The sequence below is a fragment of the Pan paniscus genome, chromosome 18 (genome assembly GCF_029289425.2).
Source record: "Pan paniscus chromosome 18, NHGRI_mPanPan1-v2.0_pri, whole genome shotgun sequence".
NCBI classification, from domain to species: domain Eukaryota; kingdom Metazoa; phylum Chordata; class Mammalia; order Primates; family Hominidae; genus Pan; species Pan paniscus.
This window is the reverse complement of record NC_073267.2, coordinates 10711444-10721907: the sequence shown is the minus strand read 5'-3', so window position 1 is coordinate 10721907 and position 10464 is coordinate 10711444.

Here is a 10464-nt window from a genome sequence, read left to right as displayed (position 1 = left end):
GTGAGAAGGAATCCACCCTCTTTTACCTGTCTCTCTCCACTTTCTCCCAGTCACCTGTGTTCCCTCGCTGGCGGCAGCCATGATTGCTAATTCCTTGGGTATCCTTCCAGAGATATTCTACGCATAGATAAGCATATAGGTCACTTTCTTAAGCATATATTGCTTTTCGTTTTTTCAAATAAAGTTTTTATTTTGGAATGTTTTTAGATTTATAGAAAAGTTGCAGGGATAGTACAGTGACTTTCTATAAACACTTTGCCTGGTTTTCCCTAACGTTAACATCTTACACAATGCAGGTAAATTTGTCAAAACTAAGAAACTAACACTGGTACACTGCTGTTGACAAAACTTCAGGCTTTATTGGGATTTACAGGGTTTTCCACTGATGTCCTTTTTCTGTTCCAAGACTCAATTCAGAATCCCACATTGCATTTAGCATATATGCTTTGTCATTGATGGAAATCACACAATTCCTTCACCCTTTTGCAAAGAATAAAACAGAAACAAAACCCCAAAAGACCACCACAACAAGTCCCACGAATACCTCACTCAACCAAAAGGGCTGTGAACGTAATAATTCCTACCATTTATTAAAAACTCAATTTACACAAGATATTTTATCTAATTTCATTCTCACAACAACCCTGATTTTGCAGGCAAGGAAATTGAGGCCTAGGAGGGTAGAATGACATGCCCACAGTCACCCAGCAAGAGAGATGGTGCAGAACTGAGGTCTCAGCCAGGTCTGTTGGCTCCCACATCTGGTCATTGAACTAGTCTTTCTTCTTCTCCCTACACCCTGAATCCTTGGGCAACTTTGCCTAATTAAGAGAAATGCTTTTATGCAATTTGGATCTGACCGCTGGACTTGGTGACAATTTATTTTGTGGCTTCTTACTACAAATGGAGTTCTTTTTTAGGAACAGTGACTCTCAGAGGGCAGAGCCAGGAATTTTAATTGGGTGAGAGGCAGCAGTGAGTAGCAGAGTGAGTACCAAGTGGCAAGTCAGAAAATACCTATTTCAATCCTAACCTGCTCTGTGACCTTGGGCATTCATATCAATGCTAATTAATCATAATAATCACCTTTACCTATTGATTTCTTATTATGTATCAGGTGCTATGCTAAGCAACTTGTGTGCATCACCTGATTTAATGTTCTCAGCAATTTTGTGGGAGAGGCACAAGGAATCCCTCATTTCTTTTCTTATTTATTTATTTATTTATATTATTTTTTATTATACTTTAAGTTCTGGGATACATGTGCAGAATGTGAAGGTTTGTTACATAGATATACGCGTTCCATGGTGGTTTGCTGCACCCATCAACCCATCATCTACATTAGGTATTTCTCCTAATGTTATCCCTCTTCTAGCCCCTTACCCCCCGACAGGCCCCAGCATTTGATATTTCCCTCCCTGTGTCCGTGAGTCCCCCCATTTTATAGATGAGGAAACTGAGGCTTCAGGCATTGAGCACCATGCCCAAGGCCACACAGATAGGAAGAGGTGCATCACAGATTTGAACCTGGGCAGAGGGGCTGCAGAGCCTGTATTTTTGCTACTGCTATAATACCGATACAAATATGAATGTCCTACTGACATAGGCAATAGCTAATATTTATTTTCTACGTGGTGCACATGATTCCAATCACTGTGTGCAATATATCATCGAGTCCCCACAGTGACTCTATTAAGTCAATACTATCATTTCTATTTTTTTTCAAATGAAGAAACTGATTTCTTATTTGTTCAGTGAAGCAGTCATTTCCTTTCTGCTCCATGGTTGTTTTCTAAGAGCTGTCACTTTCAGAAAAAGGGTTAAGACAGGCAAGGACTCAGGTAATGTGGAGAGGGGGCTGACTTTTGACTAAGTCCCTCCGTCTCCCTCTCAGAGAGAAGCCGTGGGAACCATAGGAGCTTGGGGAGGCGGCCGGACTAGTGCCTCACCTGTGCCTTCTCTGGAGGCTGGAGGCACAGTCCGAGTTCCCTGGGGCTGGCCATGCCTGCTGTCCATCAGTCCAGGCTGGGCAGGCTGCCTCCTTGGCAGAGCAGGCTACAGCTCAAGGCTCCTGAGCACTGTGTGGCTCGGTGAACTGTGCAGGGAAGGGAGGCTGCCAATATGTCACCGGCCAGCACCCCCATGGGCACCATCTGGGACGCACTGAGCTGGAGAACTAGGCCTGACCAATGGCTGCCCCCTCTGCCCTGCAGACCACACCTTCCTGAACATGCACCAGGAGCACTCGGCCCAGGAAAGGTATCTGAGCATCAGGGGACAGCAACATCTCGGTGGAACCCTCAAGGGCCCTATAAGACAATAATAAGCATACTAATAACTGATATTTATTAAACCCATGCTATGACTGGGCACTATGCTAAATGTTTTATATGTATTGCCTCTTTCAATTTAGCCCTTAGAAACCCCTAAATGGCAAGTACTGTTACTATCCCCACATTAAAGATGACGAAACTGGAGCACAGACAGGCTGAGAGATCTACCTAGTATCAAGCAGCCAGTAAGTTTCAGAGCCAAGGTTCAGATTCTATTTTTAAAAGCCTGGTTGTCCGTGATGAGTCCTGGATTCTAATCTTTGCTCCATCTCTAACTGATGAGTAATTCTATTCAGTCTCTTGCTCTTTCTGGTCCTGTTTCTTCTTCGGTGCCACACAGAGATTGGACCACATTTTCAAAATGTGTTCATCAGAGTCCCAGAGTTCTGTGATGAGCTTTGGTGTGAGTGGGAGGGAGGCTAGGGGTGAGAAGTTAAGGAGCATCGGACTCCAATCTCTTACCCACCTTTTCACCCGAGATCAAAGCTTCACTTTTAGCTGCTTCCTGTACTGGGGCAATGTAGGGGAGTTCGCTTATGAAAGGGGCTCTGCTGATTGAGGCAAGCTTAAACACAGGAATTGCTAATCTGACATTCTTGCATCCTAAGAGTGAAGAAAAACGAGCCCGAAAGATGTTAAGTGACCTATCTAAAGAGGCCCGGCAGGCTGGGCACAGTGGCTCATGCCTGTAATTTCAATACTTTGGGAGGCTGAGGTGGGAGGATTGGCTAGAACCTAGGAGTTCAAGACAAGCCTGGGCAACAAAGCGAGACCTCATCTCTACTAAAAATATTTTTAAAAAGCAGTGGTTCATGCCTGTAATGCCAGCATTTTGGGAGGCTGAGGCGGGTGGATCGCTTGAGCCTATCAGTTTGAGACCAGCCTGGGCAACATGGCAGAACCCCATCTCTACAAAAAGTACAAAAAATACAAAAAATTAGCCTGGCGTGGTGACATGTGCCTGTAGTCGTAGCTATTTGGGAGGCCGAGGTGGGAGAATTGTTTGAGTCCAGCAGGTGGAGGTTGAGGTCAGCCAAGATCATGCCACTGTACTCCAGCCTGGGTGACAGAGTGAGACTGTCTCAAAAAAAAAAAAAAAAAAAAAAACTGTGCATGGTAGCATGCACCACCTGTAGTCTCAGCTACTTGGGAGGCTGAGGCAGGTGGATCAGTTGATCCCAGGAGTTCGAGACTGTAGTGAGCTGTGATGATGCCACTGTACTCCAGCCTGGAAGACAGTGCAAGACCCTGTCTCAAAAATAAATAAATAAACAAACAAGTAAAATAAAATAAGAAAAATAAAGAGACCCAGCAGGTTAGTGACTTCGGCAGATAACATCAAATTGGTTCAAACTGCAGGTTCTGGAGCCAGACAAAAATGGGTTCAAATCCTACCTCTGCTAATTACTAGTCCTTGGGCAGAGTCAGCTCTTGACTGGTAGACCAGGCCTGTTTTACTACCACTAAATGCTCTCAGTAAGATTGCTAATGTCCTGAGTCATTTTTCTGATGGAGAACTCAGTAACTGAGTCATCTTTCCTTCCCGTCTTCACCCCAATCCCAATTCCCCTCCCAAAGAGCACAGGGCACCCAAATATCTTTTGACCTGCCCAGCTATGCTGCATATACCAGGGGCACCCAAGGACAATCACCTCTTGAAGAATAATTTGCTGTGACTTTCTACCTGGCAACCTCTACTGGAAGTCACATCCAGTGGAGGAGTCTGTGTTCATGAATAGGAAAAGGGCTGTGCTTGTGACCGGAATGTATGAAAAAGAGACCATGTGTGACCCTTAGTAGCTATGTGACCTTCGGTGCCTTGTGCCTTGGAGTCTTTTTTTTTTTTTTTTTTTTTTTTTGAGAAGGAGTTTCACTCTGTCGCCCAGGCTGGAGTGCACTGGTGCGATCTCAATTCACTGCAATCTCTGTCTCCCAGGTTCAAGCGATTCTCCTGCCTCAACCTCCTGAGTAGCTGGGACTACAGGCACATGCCACCATGCCTGGCTAATTTTTGTATTTTTAGTAGAGACGGGGTTTCACCATGTTGGCCAGGCTGGTCTTGAACTCCTGGCCTCAAGTGATTCGCCTGCCTCAGACTCCCAAAGTGCTGGGATTACAGGCGTGATCCACCGTGCCTGGCCATAGTCCTCATTAGGAAAAAAAAAAAAAAAAAAAGCAGCATTGGGGGTTGGTTTGATCATCGCTAAGGGCCTCCACAGTTTCAAGATGGCATGCCTCAATGATCCCAGGTACCAGGAAACATGACCTCTCTCCTTAGCATCCAGACATTTCCCTGAGAAGTTTTTCCCATAGGCACAGACTCTGACAGAGTATCTGTGGAGTGAATGATGAGACTTTTGGGCACTCCTGGCCTTGGGAAGTTGGCCTGACATGGTCTGACTTCAGGGCCATCAAAGCACTGTCTTGAGGGACTGCTCTGACCAGTCACAGATGAGTGACAGAGGTTAAGTTGGAGCCAGCTTCCCTGTGCAATGGTGAGTGAGCCTACAAGAAAGACATTTCCTACAGGAGAGGCCTGGCCTCCTCTGGACATGGAAGCTGCCCTCCTATGGTGAGTGTGAGAAGGGGCACCCAATGTGCTTCCTCTTGGGGTGCAGCGGTGTGGCCTGCCCAGGTATGTGGAAGAGCTGCTCCTTGTTCTTTCACTTAGAGAAGTCTTTGTCGGTTCTGTTAGCCAGGGTTCTCTAGAGGGACAGAACTAATAGGATAGATGTATATATAAAGGGGAGTTTATTTTATTTTTTATTTTATTTTTTTGAGACGGAGTTTTGCTCTTGTTGCCTAGGCTGGAGTGCAGTGGCACAATCTCAGCTCACTGCAACCTCCGCCTCCCAGGTTCAAGTGATTTTCCTGCCACAGCCTCCCAAGTAGCTGGGATTACAGGCATACACCACCATGCCTGCCTAATTTTTTGTATTTAATAGAGCCGGGGTTTCACCATGTTGGTCAGGCTGGTCTTGAACTCCTGACCTCAGGTGATCCACCCGTCTCGGCCTCCCAAAGTGCTGGGATTACAGGCATGAGCCACCGTGCCCAGACTAAAGGGGAGTTTATTAAGGAATATTGACTCACATGATCACAAGGTGAGGTTTCACAATAGACTTCAAGCTGAGAAGCAAGGAAGCCAGTCAGAGTCCCAAAGCTGAAGAACTTGGAGTCCGATGTTCCAGGGCAGGAAGCATTCAGCCCCAGGGGAAAGATGGAGGCCAGAAAACTAAACCAGTCTAGTCTTTCCATATTCTGCCTGCTTTTATTCTGGCTGTGCTGGCAGCTGATTAGATGGTGCCTACCCAGATTGAGGGTGGGTCTGCCAGTCCACTGACTCAAATGTTAATCTCCTTTGGCAACGCCCTCACAGACACACCCAGGAACAATACTTTGCATCCTTCAATCCAATCAAGTTGATACTCAGTATTAACCATCACAGTTGATATAGCTGCTATGAAGAAGTTTTTCTTATCATCTGAAACTCTTTGAGCAGCAAAATTCTGCTCAGCATCCTAAGCTGCATTGAGAATTAAGCTTTGCAGCATAGATGGAGTAAGGCTGTCATGATCTTATACACGCTGTCACAGTCTCTGCATGTATGGTGAAGTTCCAGGCGCCTGACACACGATGTGCTCCACCCTGGTGACATGTCCACCCCAGTGCAACTCCAGCCTCCTGTGCCTATGTTTAGAGGCACAGTGTCCCTTCCAATGAAGGGCTGCCTTCTTTCTCTATTCAAAAGAGGCCATATCAGTTTGATTTATCTTTCTATAAGTCTGATCATGAATAACTTAAAACCCTGAATACCAGTATTTTTTAAGAAAGACAAATCCAATTTCAGGGTCAGCATCAATTTATGAGAATAGCAAGTGCAGAGGCATCATCAGAATCCCCTATGGATATAAAATAACTGTCCGTGCTTGGCCCCACACCTGGAGATCCTGATGGAGTAGATCTAGAGTGGGCATAGGCATCTGTGTTTTATTTTCTTTCTTTATTTTTTTTGGGACAAAGTCTCACTCTGTCACTCAGGCTGGAGTGCAGCAGTGTGAACACTTGGGTTCTCATCATGTTGCCCAGGCTGGTTTCAAATTCCTGGGCTCTCATCATGTTGCCCAGGCTGGTTTCAAACTCCTGGGCTCAAGTGATCCTCCTGCCTTAGCCTCCCAAAGTTCTGGGAGTACAGGCGTGAGCCACTGCACCCAGCCACATCTGTATTTTAAAAAGTCCCATAGATAAAACCCACATATCCATTGCAGAAGACTGGATACACAAAGTGTGGCTTATCCATGCAATAGAGAGCTAGTTGCTCAACAATAAAAAATAAAAAAGCTGTTGATACATGCAACAACACAGAGGAATCTTCTAGACATCAGGGTAAGTGAAAAAAGCCAGTCACCAAAGAATACATAGTGTAAAATTCCACTTATATGAAGTTCAAAAAAGGGCAAAACTAATACATGGTATTAGAAATCAAAATTGTAGTTTACACTGAATGGGGGGAGTGGGATTGACAACAAAGGGACACAAGAAAACTTCCTGGTGGTGATGAAAATACTCTGTACCTCATTTTACGTGACGGTCTATGTGGATACACACAATTTCAAAAGTAACAAACTGGCTGGGTGCAGTGGCTCACATCTGTAATTTCAGCCTTTGGGAGGCCAAGGCCAGAGGATTTCTTAAAGACAAGAGTTTGAGACCAGCATGGACAACATAGCAACACCCAATGGCTACAAAAAATAAAAAATTTGCCAGATGTGGTGGCATGGGCTAACCACCACAAGTCCTAACTTCTTAGGAAGCTGAGGCAGAAGGATCACTTGAGCCTAGGAGTTCAAGTTAATAGTGAGCTACGACCACACCACTGCACTCCAGCCTGGGCAAGAGTGAGACCCTGTCAACAAAACAAAACAAAACAAAACAAATAAAAAAGAAAACACCAAAAAACCTTCACAAATGAAACCCTTAAGAGATATGCATTTTATTGTCTATAATTTATAACTCATTTAAATAAAATGGCCTAACTTCCCCTTTAGACCCCAAGCCAGAGTCTTGCATGGGTGCCAAGGAGTGGCCTAATCAGTTCAGCCCAGCCATAGACTCAAGAAAGGAAACACTTTCCTGTTCCCTGCCTTATATTATACAATCCCCCATTTTAATTTACTTTCCAGGATTTCCCTCACCCTTTCTCTGTCTTTTGGATTTAAAAAAAACAAAAACAAAAACCCAGGAAACCCAGCATAGAACAACCAGCTCAATAATGAATCCATTTGTCTCCACACACTGTGCCCTTCTCCTGTCTCCATTTCAGCAGCCACATCCACATTCCTGGAAGAAGTTCGCCTGCTTCCAGGCTACTTCAAGGTGCACGATGTTGATTGAGCATCTACTATGTGCCAGACCTTGTTGACCCCTTTATTAAGGCTACTTCCTTTTCTTTTCAAAATAATCCTGAGAAGTAGATGTTTTTACTGCCCCCCATTTCCAGATTAGTGATCAATAAAGGGAAGTAATATAATGTCCAAAAGTGATGTTTTAGTTTGATCCAGGTGCCATAGCAAAACATCATCAACAGCAGAAGTTTATTTCTCTCACTTCTTGAGGCTGGGAGGTCCAAGATGAAGCAGCAGCAAACTCAATGTTTGGGGAGGGCCTGGTTCCTGTTCATAGGCCGATGCCTTCTTGATTAAGTCTCACTTGGTGGAAGGACCTAGCTGACTCTCTGGCATCTCTTTTATAAGAGCACAAATCCCATTTTACTCTCATGAAGCCATGAAGTCACCTCCTAAAGGCCCCACCTCCTAATACCATCACCTTGGGAGTTAGGATTTTATCCTATGAATTTGGGGGTGGGAACACACACATTTAGACCGCAGCAGGTGACATTAGGTTAAGTGGAGGAGGCAGGGTTAGAACAGTGATTGCAAAACCTCTTAGAATTTAAGACCCCTTTCCTTCCAAGGCCTGAAAGGCAGACAGGCGTTGGAGATACAGGTGAATATAAAAGGGGCAGAGCTCCTCCCTTGACCATGCATTTCATGCCCAGTCGCTAGAATTCAGGTCAACCAAGCCCTCACACACCCAGGCCGTCACATGTTCTCTGGCTCACCTCTTCTGGTAGCTTAGAAGTGGCAGCCTCAGGGAGGCTTCTGTTTGGTAGAACTTAGAAGGAAGCAAGTGGGAAATGCAGATGTCTTTGCTTTTAGGATCCTGGCTCCCTGAGATCAGAGGAGTGGGTTCCCGTACGGGGGTGGCGAGGCACAGGGAGAAGCATTGGAGCAGACTCTGTGCGCGCGTGTGTGTGTGTGTGTGTGTGTGTGTGTGTGTGTGTGTGTCGGCGCGCCTGTGCGTGGAGGGGGATAACTGTACCCAGCGCGAGGCACTGGGGGAGGAGGAAGCGGTAGCAGAGATCTGAATAATTGATTCTTCAGCCGCACCAGACGCCCGGGAGCGGGCGGAGAGCGTGGTTCCAACACCACGGACAGCAGCGCGCGCCGCCGCCGGCGCCCCCGTCGCCAGCCAGCCACCTATCCTGGCCTTATTTGCCGCCGTGCGCTCTCGGAACGGGTGGCCGCGCTCCGCGTCGCCGCCGAGGGACTGCGGGGTCTGTCTCGACCCACCTAGGAGAGAGGCTGCGGGCAGGAGACGCTTTCGCCCGCCGGAGCTCGAAGCCTCTTGGGCTTGAGCGGGGGCTACTGCGTCTCGCCGGCTGAGAACAAGTCCCTAAGTTGGTGTGGAGGGCGCCGCTACCTTCCTTCTCCTCTTCCTCGGAGGCGACCGCAGCAGAAAGACGCCCCGGGAACCCGGCTTTGCCAGTGCTGTGAACCAGGGTGTCCAGGCGCTCACCGGACTCCCGCTGGGAAGTGGGAAGCCGAACGCCCGGCGCGGAGCTGGCCCAGCAGCGAAGGGCCCGGAGGGAGCTGCCTTTCCCCGCCCGCGCCTCTCTCGGCCGGGGACCGCGGGGATCCCCGGCCACACGCGAGCGCGCTCCCGCACTCACACACACACTCGCCCTCAAACACACCAGCCCGGAGCTGGGTTGCGGAGAGGGTGCTCCGGCGCGCTCAGAGGACCGGGCAGTTGCCGTCCGGAGTGGGGCAGGAAGCGGAGCTAGGGATCTTGGAGGGGAGCTCCTAGGGCTTGGCCGGATCATGGGACCGGGTGAGCGCTGAGAATCGCGGCCGCAGCCATCAGCCCTGGAGATGACCAGGAGCGGCCACTGCTGAGAACTATGTGGAGAGAGGCTGCGGTGAGTGCTAGCGCGGGACGCCGGGCCTGGGAGGCACACTTGGGAAGGGGGAGGTGGGAGGCCTGAAGAGGGAGGAAGCGGCAGGATCACAAGAGGGTCTCTGCGTGGGAAAGATCCACCTCCCTCGGGGAACCGGGACCGCGGGAGCCCGCGTCCTTCCCTCCCCCTCTCCTACTGCTGGCTCGTCACAAACTCAGCCAGCGCCCCCCCCACCCTCGTTACCTCCTCTTTCTCTCCGTACCTCCCTCGCTCAGCAGCTCCCGGTCGCACAACTCCCAGCAGCCGGCGCTGGGGAGGTGGTAGGGGGTGCGGGTGGAGGTGCCCAGTTAGCTTCCCGTGGGTGGCCAACCTGGGGCTCCCATTCTCCTGTGCACCCTGGAGTGGAGCTCCCGCTATCAGCCACAGGGGCTGAGGATCCGCACTGGGGGCGTCGTGGGCATCGGGCTTCAGCTTCCCCCCTCTTGTCTAGCCCCCCTGGGCGCATAGGGGGGCTTGTGAGCACTGCAGACTGCAGCCTTCCCCTCAACCCTCCCTCCCCTCGTTGGTGGGCTGACCCTGCCTCTCCTTCTCTCCTCCGCCCCGTTAGAGCCCTGCTGCAGAGCCTCCGGCTGGGATAGCCGCCCCCCGTGGGGGCGATGCGGACAGCGCGGGACAGCCAGGGGAGCGCGCGGGGGCCGCAGCATGCGGGAACCCGCTAAACCCGGTGGCTGCTGAGGCGGCCGAGATGCTCGTGCGCGCAGCGCGCCCCACTGCATCCTCGACCTTCTTGGGCTACAGGTACGTCCCAGAGGGAAATCAGGGCTCCTTGGGCCGGGGAGGAGGGAGACTCGACCGGAGGGAGAGCGGGAGAGGGATCAGGCTAGAGAGGGA